General features: G+C 42.2%; 1 protein-coding gene across 5 annotated transcripts in view; it reads right to left on the bottom strand.

Moving 5' to 3' along the window:
• DOCK11 (dedicator of cytokinesis 11) overlaps positions 1-12,678 on the bottom strand; it is a 215,719-nt gene that overhangs the window by 185,884 nt on the left and 17,157 nt on the right. The window lies entirely within an intron of this gene.

Below are 12,678 nucleotides of genomic sequence, written 5' to 3'. Positions count from 1 at the left end.
CTGGCATCCGTCTTGGCTGAACAAGGCATGGACCACAAGGAAGGACTCTGAGTCAGAATGATTGGCTAAAGATGACCCGGAAACTAATCCCATCACTATAAAACCTGAGACTGAGCCATATGGCAGAGCAGTTCTCCTGGCTTCCCTTACCAAACTGCTCCCCACCTGGGTGCCCTTTCCCAATAAAATCCCTTGCTTTGTCAGCACATGTGTCTCCTCAGACAATTCACTTCTAAGTGTTAGACAAGAGCCCAGCTTTGGGCCCTGGAAGGGGGTCTCTCTTCCTGCAACAAAGTGATTCTATATTGAACTTTCTGAGGAACTGCCGAGCCACTTTCCACAGTGGCTGCACCATTGTGCAGTCCCACCAGCATTGCACAAGGGTTTCAATTTCTCTTCATCCTCTACAACATCTGTTATTTTCCATTTCTTTGACAACAGCCACCCTAGTAGGTGTGAAGACGTATCTCACTGTGGTTTTGATTTACATGTGCTTATTGGCCATTTGTTTATTTTCTTTGGAGAAATGTCTACTAAAGTTTCTGGCCCATTTTTTATTTAATCAAGCTGTTTGTTTTTTTGTTGTTGAGTTAGGAGTTATTCATATAGTCTAGATATTAATCCTTTATTGGGTATTCTGTGGGTTGCTTTTTTCTCCTGATAGTATCCTCTGATACGCAAAGGTTCTTCATCAACTTTATTTTTTGAAAAAAACACAGGTAAAAGCTTTAGAGGGTAGACAGACAGTGTAAAGTATAGAGGAGATGGGAATCCTCATGCTTCTTTTTAGACTTCCTTTTTATGGGAAAAGAAACAAGAACTGAGGTCATTTCTACGAGGTAACAACTCACATCTCCTCCCTCAGCTTGGCTTCTCACTAGGCAGCTAGTGCTGTAGGACACTGGTGTGCTAGTGAGAGTCCCAGAAAGGGAACTCATGCTGGGGGGTGGTAGGTGAGCCCAATGGGAATGCGCAGGGTGGTGAGGACATGGGATCCTGTAAGACTTTTAAGGTCCGCCAGTTCCACCAGGCAGACATTTCATGCCACCGTTTCTCAGGCTGGTTCATGACTATATACACTCAAACTTCTCAAATGGAAGATAAACACACAGATTTGTTACTACTGAATGGAATGGACTGTTCAACTCCTCATTGTGAAAAGTGACACCCAAGCCAAGTTCCTTCTTGAAGAATCAAACTATTCAAGTGACATCCTCTGTAAATTGCAGGCATTTTGCCTTTTGTGTATCTCTGCCCTTCATTTCTTTTCTCCCTCCTCCTCCCTCCCCACCTCCCTACTCCTGTCAGCAAAATGGAGCTTCTAAACAACTCTTTGTCATGTGAGAATTTATTTTCCAAACATTTTTGAAGTTTAATGAGTTTCTACAGGCAATCAATCAGAAGAAGCACCACATATTCATTTTCTTCTGGGGATCCTGGAAACACTCAAATCCCCTGGAATGTGAATACATGAAGTCTAAATTTCAGGACAATTGTGAGGCTAAATTGTTGAGTATCTAAGACTAAAGGTTAACCCACTGCAGATCCAGTAAATTGATTATTTCCTGCTCTACAAAGTAAGCATTTGTTATCAAAGATATTCTCAATTATAAATCACTGATCCACCAAACCATTCTTTCATAAGAAGACAAATATCTGAAACTTTCCCCCTAACATGGAAACATACCTCATACCCCAGGGCATGAATCAAGTACTGTACACGCATTCATTTAGCAAAGAACCAAACTGGAAGTGTTAGGGGAAGCATGCTGATTGAAACCGCCCACCCTGGCCAGGCACCATAGTAACTATTTGCATGAGTTGTTTTACCACAGGAGGTCCTGGTAAGGAACAGGGAACTAATAAGCCTCCACCAACCAGAAGAGTTCGGGAAAGGTCAAAAGGAGACACCACCTGTCCAACCACCTCCCAGAATCCTTCTCTCTGGCATCCATCTTGGCTGAGCAATGCATGCGCCACCAGGAAAGACTCTGAATTAGAATTATTGGCCAAAGACCACCTGGAAACTAATCCCATCACCATAAAACCCGAGACTGTGAGCCACGCATCAAGAGGTGTTCTCCTGGGTTCCCTTACCCTACTGCTCTCTACCCGGGTGCCGTTTCCCAATAAAATCTCTTGCTTTGTCAGCATATGTGTCTCCTGGGACAATTCATTTCCAAGTGTTAGACAAGAGCCCAGTTTCGGGCCCTGGAAGGGGTCCCCCTTCCTGCAACAGAAGGATATCTGTAGGAAGCCTCCCTCCACCTACACATTCCAAAACAACTGGTTTAGAAATTTCATCTTTCTTCTTAGGAAATCCCTTTTTTTGGTAATTAAATCATTAGGGGAAAAAAAAAAACACCTGAATTCCTTTAGCCTGTGCTCACATGCTCTACCCTTCAAAGTCATCACATTATGGAATGGGTAGGGGTAAAGAAAACTAAGAGGGGAGGAAGAAAAATAGCTCAACTCTACCACAATTCTAACATTTATTGAATGCTAGCTAAGTACCAGGTGCTGTGCTAAATGCATTACATGTGTTATCTCATTTTATTCTCACAATAATCCTGTGGAATAGAAAATACTATCATGACTTACATTTTATCAATGGGAAAAATTGAAACTAAGGGAGGTGGGACAGGAATGGTAGGCAGAATTCTATGATGCCCCCTAAGATATTTGGCCCCAGCCTGCTCACCATATATAATTCTCTCCCCTTGATTGTAAGCCAGACCTGTGAATATTATGAGCTATCATTCCCCTGATTAGGTGACTAATAAATTGACTCTGAGGTCACCAAAAGGGAGATTATTTTGGGTGGGCCTGGCCTAATCAGATGAACCATAGGAGAGGAACCAGGCCCTTCTTGGAGAGGGAGATTCACCCACTGGCCTTAAAGAAGCAGACAGAAATATTATGAGCAGTCCACAGTGCTAGACTTGAGGCTCTCCTCTAGGAACTGACAGCCACCCCCAGCTGTCAGCCAGCAAGAAAATGGGTCCAGTCAGTCCTACAACCACAAGGAACTGAACCACGCCAACTTGAAGGAGCTTGGAAAAGGCCCCTAAGCTTCCAGACAGGAACACAGTCCTGCCAACACATGTGAAACCCTGAGTAGACTCTAGCTGTGACCTGCCCATACTTCTGACCCAGAGAAACTGAAATAAGAAGTGTGTGTTATTTTAAGCTGCTGAGTTTGTGGTCATTTGCTATGCAGCAATAGAAAACTCATTCATTCAGGAGTCAAAGCCAGGACTTTTTAACTCTGGCATGAATACTCTTAACCACTACAGTAGTTCCAGTGGCAGTCTCACAAATTCTTAACCATTTTTAATTCTTCAGAAAAAATAGAGACATCAATTTTTTCAACATTTTTTGGCAGCATCACTCAACATGTGGGATCTTAGTTCCCCAACCAGGGATTAAACCCATGTCCCCTGCAGTGGAAGCATGGATTCTTAACCACTGGATCTCCAGGGAAGTCCCCAAGACATCCATTTCTACCAAACAGTCATGGGTATGATCTTTTCCTCTTCTGATGCAGTTTTCAAGTTTTAAAAATGTTTTGGGGACTTCCCTGCTGGTCCAGTGGCCGAGACTCCATGCTTCCAATGTGTGTGTGTGGCAGGGGTGGGGTTGATCCCTGGTAGGGGAGCTAGATTCCACCTGCTGTAACTAAGGGTTTGCAAGCTGCAACTAACACCCACAACAGACAAATAGAATAAAAATATTTATGTTTTGATTGTATTCTAGAACAGAAACACATATTGGCTTAAGATCTGGGGGAAGAATACATATTCAATCAAAAACTGCTCAAATGCAGTATGATGACAGGTAAAGTTGTGATAAAATAAGTAGGCTGGAAATCCTAAGATTTTATTTACCAATGGCACCTTGTTGAAGCGGGTTTGGTTTTTGCAAGGGCTCCAGGCTGGGCTACTTATGAATACTTTCCTTCTGACTATTGCATGATCTACAAGATCTGTCATCGTGTGCCTCTGAGGAGATGACAACCCATTATCCCTTCTCAGACAGCCCAACTCAAAATTCACTGAATAGGACCAGCCAGCGAATTCTCTGCTGGAGTGAGATCAGCTTAAAGAGCAACTCACAGAACTGTACACTGGAGTTGCTTCTTGGAGGGCATCAGTCAACAGCTCATGTTTCATGTTCTTTCATTCACGAACACACCCAAACTACACGTGGGGGCAAAGTAGATGTATAATGATAGCTAATGCTTATGTAGCTGATGCCAAGCATTTACCATGAATTATGTCATTGAGGTCTCACATTTACCTCACAAAGTAGATATTATTATCACTGTCTGTCCCATTTTACAGACCAAGAAACTGAGACTTCTTTAGAAAGTAAAGTAACTTTCCCAACATTCTCCAACCAGACAGTGGCATTTCAACTCAGATGCTGATACCACAGCTCACATTCTCAGTCACTTTGCTGTATCACCAGTACTTCTGCTCTGCAACTACATATTTTTTCCATCCTTTACAGGACCTAGCAATGAGCCTTCACATAGCAATGTTCCATAGATATTTGCTAATACTGATAACGAATGAGGCTCATACTGGAGGGACTAGGCAAGGTTTCCAGACCCTTCATCACTGGGAAAAGATGGGAGACCAGAGGACTGAAGTTAATACAGGAGAAGGAGGCGGGCTGAAGGCAGCCCCTCACTCACATGTGTCCCAATCTCACAGTAAGTGAACAGAATTGTACTCTATGTTGACTAACTGTATACAGGAAGATTTGATTCTGGCACTAAGATCACAAAAATCAAAAGGAAAACTAACTCAGTTTTCCAGAGTTTATTTCTCCCTTTTGGAAAAGTTTCTGTGACACATCTGGAAGTGATTTTCTAACACACTAGTTCCAATGAGTCATCTACACTATTAAGCAATGATTCCATAGGGTGAACCCTGATCATATTTTCCCATTAAGTGGCATCCACCGAGGTCAATGAAAGGCAATGGCTGACCCAGACTTGGACAACCTCACCCTCCACAGCCCCATTTTATATTATCAAGAACGTCGGTTTTAAAAGGTATAGGAATGCAATCTATCTCCCAGCACTAACGCAAGACTTGTTCTAATACCCTTAGTCTCCTTTCACTGCAGAAGATGGATCCAAAGACTGCTATGGGGGAAGCAACACTCAGTAAAGCTGGCAAAAGAAATGTTATCAGGTCATGTGTAACCATGAGGCAATCAGAAATGGAGGGGTCAGGGTGGGCAAAAGAATAAGACAATCCATGGTATACAGAATTCAACTGGAGCACAAGACTCTTAATGCCACCAACAAGAATTTCCCAAGGAATATTCTAGAAAGGACTGCCAATCCACCCCTTGCCCGTTCATCCACATCCTAATACAGTGGCTCCAACATCAACTTTTCACCCATATCATAATTGGTTTCCTAATATTTAAAAGCTCTAGTATTGATGTTTAGAAGTATAACTTAAGTCCATTTCCCAGAGTCTTCTGACACTTGGATTTCTGTCAGATTACAATGAAAGAATGAGTCATGTTTTTTCAGAGACTAAGGAGCCACTTACAAAGGCTATTTTAAATCTTTCAGGTGACAAGGGTATTATTTAGTTCCCAGAAACAATAATTGACTAAATGGCTTCCTCAGGCCTGAAAGAGTTAATACAACTTCCCAGAGCGATTCTTCACTCCCAGCCACCAAAACAATCTGATTGTAAATGGCAAAGCAACAGTCTCAACTTTAAAGCATTAAATCCTACCTTACAAAAGATAAAAATTTGTGGGTGGTGATTTGCATTACAAAAGGATTTTCTTTGCTTCGCCAAAGAATTCCAATCAAACATATTCAAAAATCAGATTCCCCTAATGTATGCTAAATGATATGATTTGCACATGAGCTTCATTGAGCAAACACAGCTGTACCAAAGCTTGAATTTAATTACAGGTACCTCTTCATGTGGTTCTTCAATACCCATATCATTCCAGGGATTGGGGGGCGGGGGCGGGGAGGAAATTAGGACAGCTAACAGGCAAAGAAAAAAAAAATTAAAGATCCACACAAGCAGAAAAGAATTACGTTTATTTTTCTAAAAATAAAATATTTCATGTGTGGTGTTTTTTTAATAGACTAGTTTTTCAAGCAATTTTAGGTTCACAGCAAAACTGAAAGTACAGAGAGTTCAGTTCCCATGTACCCCCTGCCCACACGTACAGCACAACCCTCCCATCGTCAACATCCCCTACCAGAGTGGTACATTCGTTACAATCCATGAACCATCACTGATGCATGTTAATCACCCGCAGCCTATAGCTTACACTAAGGTTCACTCTTGGTGGTGTACCTTCTACGGGTTTGGACAAATACATAACAATATTTATCTCCCACTAGTTGGAGAAGGCAATGGCACCCCACTCGTGTACTCTTGCCTGGAGAATCCCATGGACGGAGGAGCCTGGTAGGTTGCAGTCCATGGGGTCGCACAGAGTCGGACACGACTGAAGTGACTTAGTAGTAGTAGTAGTAGAGTATCATACAGAATTGTTTCACTGCTTTAAAATTCCTCTGCACTCACCCTATTCAGCCCTCCCTCTCCTCTACTTTTAAGTTATGAAAATATTCAAAGCTCAGTTTAAATACAACAAATCAATTTTTATAAACCACTTTTATATTATGATCAGAATGGGTGCTAGAAATAAAATGGAGCATGAAATGTGGTGGGGAAAAGACAGAGTACAAAAGCAACCAAAAAGAAATTAATTCAAGCATGTGCATACTGATAGAAAAAAAGGGGGAGCACACAGGGAAAAGGGAAAAAGAGGTCCTGCCTATCAAGATCTGCAGCATCATCTAATTATTTGAAATGTCAGAGGCAAGACCTTCCATTTCCAAGCTCTTAATTCATCCCCAATTCTCCCATCCATTTGTTTTAAATCCACAAGAAATCTAAGATTGCTTTTAAATAACAGAACAAAGATACAGCCTATTGTAATCTGTAATCCTGTTCAAAATCAGGAAAATGGCAACCATAAATCCTTTCAGTATCAATGCATATCAGCCGTTAATAGTTTTATTTGAAATTTCAGTCTCTCTAGTGATTGATTATATTAATGGCAGCAAAGGATGACTACAGTATCGACAAACCTAAGACACAGGTAACACGCAAGAAAGGTGAGAGCAATTTTAATTTACATTTCAGAAAATTCAGGGTAGGCATTTCTGCCTCTCAAAACTTGTGAAGATAATATGAAACATTAAATAGATATATGCAGGTCTATGGGGTCGCACACAGTCGGACACGACTGAAGCGACTTAGCAGCAGCAGCAGCAGATCTACAGACATATATGTGTAAGTATGTACACATAAACCCTTTGAGACTTCACTTTATAGAGAACCCACTATGATCAAAATTAGGGGAATACTTAAGCAGATTGAAATGAAATGCAAATAGGAATTGAAGTCTCAATTTCTAGACCATCCTAAATTTATTGCTTCAAAAGAGAGAATGTGAGATGTGGAAAGCAATGAACAAGCAGCTGTAAGATTATAGGAAAAATATTTTAATAATAAGAGCACCATGCTAATTACTATATAGATACCATGTCATACACATATGCATTTATATGTGTCACCAAACTATAGCAAGCCTGAAAAGTAAGTACTGAGCTTTTCTTGAATTCTATCAATACTTTTTCCGATTACAGAAATAATACATTTTAAGAACAGAAAATGTAAAACAAGAAAAAAAATTTACTCATAATCTCAGCACTCAGAGATGCATACTGTTAATATTCTATATACCTACATGTATTATAAACACAGGCATTCCCTTTGAGAATGTTTCTTTGAATATAACAATAATACTAACAGCAAATATTTATTCAGTGCTTCCTATGTTTCAGGCATTATTTGTTCCCTTGTATTCTTTTACTCAATCCTTACAACAACCCTGTGAAGTCAGATCTATCTACCATCATCTCCATTTTACAGGTGAGAAAACTGAGGCACAGAGTGGTTAAGCAACTAAAACCATATATTATCACATATGTGTTATTTTAAAAAAATACAATCATACTTTTCATGCTGTTTCATACTCTAAACTTTTTCCCATGTCAATAATAAACAGAGATGTCATTTTATTGACTGCATGGTTTTCTGGTGTGTGGATATAAATTTTGCCAACCCTTACTTTTGAACAGTCAGGCTGTTGAAGCCTGGGGCAGGGGTGTTGTTTTTTGTTGTTTTGCTACTGTAAACAACTCTGTAAGGCACCCTGATGTTGATACTATTTCCTCTTTACAAATGAGCATAAGGTGTTTCCACACAGTTTAATAGCCTGTCCAAGGTAACACAGAGGGTCAGAGGAATCACTGGGCCTTTCTGGCACTCAGACAACTATGCATTAGCTCCTTCTACTCTCCTGCCTGCTCCTTAGGCATTTACATGTTAATGAAGGCAATGGCACCCCACTCCAGTACTCATGCCTGGAAAATCCCATGGACAGAGGAGCCTGGTAGGCTGCAGTCCATGGGGTCACTAAGAGTCGGACACGACTGAGCAACTTCACTTTCACTGCTCACTTTCATGCATTGGAGGAGGAAATGGCAACTCACTCCAGTGTTCTTGCCTGGAGAATCCCAGGGACGGCGGGGCCTGGTGAGCTGCCGTCTATGGGGTTGCACAGAGTCGGACACGACTGAAGCAACTTAGCAGGACGAGATAAGTTGTCAACCATAGATAGTTATGAGGCTGAATGAAATCAAGTCCTCTCTAAAACTGGAGAACTGGAGTGGTAGGCTGAAAAATTCTCCCCCCACCCAGATATGTCCCCATCATAATCCCTGGAACTCCCAAATTATACCTTATGGCAAAGGGTCTCTAACATGTGTTTGAGTTCATAAGGGTCTCAAGATAAAGAAATCAAGATCACTCTGGATTATCAAGGTGGGGCCTAAATGCGATCACAAACATCCTTATAACAAAAAGGCAGAGGGAATGAGAAAGAATGAAATAATGCCATTTGCAGCCTCAAGGATGAACTTAGAGATTATCATACTGAGTAAAGTCAGTCAGAGAAATAAATATGGTATTATATCCCTTATATGCAGAATCTAAAAAGAAATGATACAAATGAACATTTTTAACAGAAGAGATACAGACTTACAGACTTAGAGAATGAATTTATGATTGCCAGGGGGAAGGGTGGAGGGAAGGGATAGTTAGTTTGGGATGGGCACGTACACACTACTATATTTAAAATGGATAACCAAAAAGGTCCTAAGGTATAGCACAGGGAACTCTGCTCGGTGTTAATGTGGCAGCTTGGACGGGAGGGGAGTTTGGGGGAGAATGGATATATGTATATGTATGGCTGAGTCCCTTTACCTTCACCTGAAACTATAACATTGTAAATCAGCCATCAGTTCAGTTCAGTTCAGCCGCTCAGTCGTGTCCAACTCTTTGCGACCCCATGAATCCCAGCACGCCAGGCCTCCCTGCCCATCACCAACTCCCGGGGTTCACCCAGACTCACGTCCATTGAGTCGGTGATGCCATCCAGCCATCTCATCCTCTGTCGTCCCCTTTTCCTCCTGCCCCCAATCCCTCCCAGCATCAGAGTCTTTTCCAATGAGTCAACTCTTTGCACGAGGTGGCCAAGGTACTGGAGTTTCAGCTTTACCGTCAGTCCTTCCAAAGAACACCCAGGACTGATCTCCTATAGAATGGACTGGTTGGATCTCCTTGCAGTCCAAGGGACTCTCAAGAGTCTTCTCCAACACTACAGTTCAAAAGCATCAATTCTTCGGCACTCAGCTTTCTTCACAGTCCAACTCTCACATCCATACATGACTACTGGAAAAACCATAGACTTGACTTTGTTGGCAAAGTAATGTCTCTGCTTTTGAATATGCTATCTAGGTTGGTCATAACTTTCGTTCCAAGGAGGAAGTGTCTTTTAATTTCATGGCTGCAATCACCATCTGCAGTGATTTTGGAGCCCAGAAAAATAAAGTCTGACACTGTTTCCACCGTTTCCCCATCTATCTCCCATGAAGTGATGGGACTGGATGCCATGATCTTAGTTTTCTGAATGTTGAGCTTTAAGCCAACTTTTTCACTACTTTCACTTTCATCAAGAGGCTTTTTAGTTCCTCTTCACTTTCTGCCATAAGGGTGGTATCATCTGCATATCTGAGGTTATTGATATTTCTCCCAGCAATCTCAATTCCAGCTTGTGCTTCTTCCAGCCCAGCGTTTCTCATGATGTATTCTGCATATAAGTTAAATAAGTAGGATGACAATATACAGCCTTGATGTACTCCTTTTCCTATTTGGAACCAGTCCATTGTTCCATGTCAAGTTCTAACTGTTGCTTCCTGACCTGCATATAGGTTTCTCAAGAGGCAGGTCAGGTGGTCTGGTATTCCCATCTCTCAGAATTTTCCACAGTTTATTGTGATCCACACAGTCAAAGGCTTTGGCATATTCAATAAAGCAGAAATAGATGCTTTTCTGGAACTCTCTTGCTTTTTCCATGATCTAGCAGATGTTGGCAATTTGATCTCTGGTTCCTCTGCCTTTTCTAAAACCAGCTTGAACATCAGGAAGTTCACGGTTCACATACTGCTGAAGCCTGGCTTGGAGAATTTTGAGCATTACTTTACTAGCATGTGAGATGAGTGCAACTGTGCGGTAGTTTGAGCATTCTTTGGCATAGCCTTTCTTTGGGATTGGAATGAAAACTGACCTTTTCTAGTCCTGTGGCCACTGCTGAGTTTTCCAAATGTGCTGGCATATTGAGTGCAGCACTTTCACAGCATCATCTTTCAGGATTTGAAATAGCTCAACTGGAATTCCATCACCTCCACTAGCTTTGTTCGTACTGATGCTTTTTAAGGCCCACTTGACTTCACATTCCAGGATGTCTGCCTCTAGGTGAGTGATCACACCAACATGATTATCTTGGTCATGAAGACCAAATCAGCTATACTCCAATATAAAATAAAAAGTTAAAAAGAAAAAAGAAACAGGCAGAGGGAGATTTGCAACTACCAAAGAGCAGGCAACATGACCCACAGAGGCAGAGACTAGAGTGATCCAGCCACAAGACAGGGAATGCTGGCACCTACCAGACCTGGGAGAGACAAGGAACGGAAGTGGCCCTGAATTCTCCAAAGGAAGTGTGGCCCAGTGATACTGATTTTGGACTCTGGCCTCCAGAACTATAAGAGAATTCATTCATTGTTTTTAAGCCACCGAGTTGGTGGTAATTTTTTATGGCAGTCTCAGGAAACCAATACAGGAAGCAAGAGGCTATGGGCAACTTGTTCCGAATGTGTACATTCGGGCGGGGAGCAGTGAAGGATGGCCATTTGACCTAAACCCTGCAAGACAGATAAGATTCCCTTTAGCAAGGAAGGAAGTGGAAGGGCCTTCTAGGAAGAGGAATCAGCACGTGGAAAGCATGGAGATGAGAAGCTTTAGTGTTTTGGGGGAGCAGTAGTTACTGGACCACTAATGGTCCAGTGCAGCTGGAGTACAGGCAACAGGAAGGGATGTGATGGGAGAAGAGAATCCAAAAGTGGGATGGGCCTTCCTGGTGGACAGGAAGGAACAGGAAGTCCTGCTAAGAAATCTGGGTGCTCTTTTCCGGTAATGTGGAGCCAATGCAGGTAGAATTGAGTTTGGGGATTTTGTCATTTTCCCTCATCTTTCCTGAGAGGGAGCAGAATGGGAGGTCAGTTTCTAGCTATTTCAAGACAGTAACTGCTTTGCTTGTTGCCAAGATGATGATCCACTCTGGTATGTCATACTCTAGGGACATGGAGACAAGATCCTGCCTAAGGGATTTCTCCAGGGGAGGGACAAGAACCGTGACAGTGGGGCAGCCCTGCTCCATTCCACCTGGTGTCAACTGGGAGGACTCTGGTGCCCCCCGGGAGACTCTGCAATAACCCCTGTTGCTATGAAATGTGTATGGCCTCTGCCAACTCACCACCCCAAGAAAGCAAAATCCTCCATTAAACTGAACTTCATTTGTGTCTCCTGTGGAAGGTTTCACTTTTGAAACGCCTACTAAGCCAAAAAAAGGCCACTCTTTCCCAATGAAACACAGCAAAAAAAAAAAAAAAAAACTCAAAACACACAAAGTGATGTAAACTGGGCTCTGGATTTGTAATTATATCATTTCTTAAACTCTTCATTCTTATTCCATAATTCCGCAGACAGAACCTCTGCTTCTTTTAGTTGGAACTAAATCCAAAGCCAGGACATTTTAGGGGACAACCTTGCCAGATGTGTAGCTCCACGACATTCCCTTAGCATCCAGGCCATTGAATTTCCAGAAAAGAAACCCAGCCATCACTAGCTCAGGCCTTTGGAATTTTCCATCCTTGGCTACAGAAAAGGTTAAAAAAAATAAACACAGTGATGGCCTTGTCCCATGGAGAACACTTTATGGCCAAACATGGGGGAGAGGGAAGGAAGAGGTGAGAAAAAGATGAAAAGGGCGAGTAAGAAAGTGCCCACAGTGGAAGGAAGTTTCCAGAGCACGGGGCTGGAGATGGGAAAGTTGTGGTGCAACTGGAGCCAGAGATCCAGATCTACAGAAGCTTTTTCTGGAAGGCTGCAGTACAGAGAGGTGAGCGCTGATGGGAACAGCAACTGAGGAAAA

This window comes from Bos indicus, chromosome X (assembly GCF_029378745.1).
Source record: "Bos indicus isolate NIAB-ARS_2022 breed Sahiwal x Tharparkar chromosome X, NIAB-ARS_B.indTharparkar_mat_pri_1.0, whole genome shotgun sequence".
Lineage (NCBI taxonomy): Eukaryota > Metazoa > Chordata > Mammalia > Artiodactyla > Bovidae > Bos > Bos indicus.
Note: the sequence above shows the minus strand (reverse complement) of the source record. Positions and strands in the feature narration are given on the sequence as shown.